The sequence below is a fragment of the Pteropus vampyrus genome, unplaced genomic scaffold, assembly GCF_000151845.1.
Source record: "Pteropus vampyrus isolate Shadow unplaced genomic scaffold, Pvam_2.0 Scaffold258, whole genome shotgun sequence".
NCBI classification, from domain to species: domain Eukaryota; kingdom Metazoa; phylum Chordata; class Mammalia; order Chiroptera; family Pteropodidae; genus Pteropus; species Pteropus vampyrus.
This window is the reverse complement of record NW_011889039.1, coordinates 532,215-533,001: the sequence shown is the minus strand read 5'-3', so window position 1 is coordinate 533,001 and position 787 is coordinate 532,215. Positions and strand designations below refer to the sequence as shown.

The 787-nt window shown below is 39.0% G+C and overlaps 1 pseudogene; it reads right to left on the bottom strand.

Annotated features, from left to right (window-relative positions):
* Nucleotides 1-253: 253 nt before the first annotated feature.
* On the bottom strand, nucleotides 254-372 carry LOC111729362 (annotated as a pseudogene).
* Nucleotides 373-787: the final 415 nt, after the last annotated feature.

The window sequence follows — 787 nt, the reverse complement described above, 5'->3', positions numbered from 1 at the left end:
TGATCCTGGAGTCGGGCGCGCATGCCTGTACTTCCCCCCACGGGGTTGCCGACTATTGGACAGTGTTAAGAGCTGGCCTTGGACACTGAGCTCTGAGGTAGAGCTGTGTCCTTCTCCATCCTGTGCTTTATTTATTTTTAATTTAATTAATTTATTGATTAATTAATTTATTTTTAGACGAGGCAACCCTTGGTTGACCTCACAGATTGCAAGGACCTTGTCAGTTTACAATCCCTTATTTTTTTATTTTTTATGCCTACAGCACCTGTTCTTCCTAGGTGGTCTCCCATCCAGGTACTAACCAGGCCCGACCCTGCTTAGCTTCCGAGATCAGATGGGATCGTGCTTGCTCAGGGCGGCGTGGCCGTGGACCTGTCCTGTGTTTTAAAATATGCTTCACACATTTACCGGGCTACATGCTTCTCCTATGAGGGTGTTTTTGTCACTAATATTCACACATTTTGGGTTCCTGTTATCTCTCAAAATATCTAATTTTCTATTTATTTTACCATTAACTGAAGGTTCTTAATCATTAGTCGTAAAATGTTTTATTTCTATTCGTAGCGATAAACAGCTTCGTTTTTGAAATCCAGAACGCTTTTTATCATCTGTTCCAGTCGTTTGTAGAGTCATATATCAAGCGATAATTTCCTCTATTTTTATCAGCAAAGATGAGGCTTTATGAATGTAGAATAAGGCTTTTCATAATAAGGAAGCATAAAAAGGACTCCAGGGAACAGGATTCTCATATATTTTATTCTATTTAAGCATTTTTTTAAAAATTCAA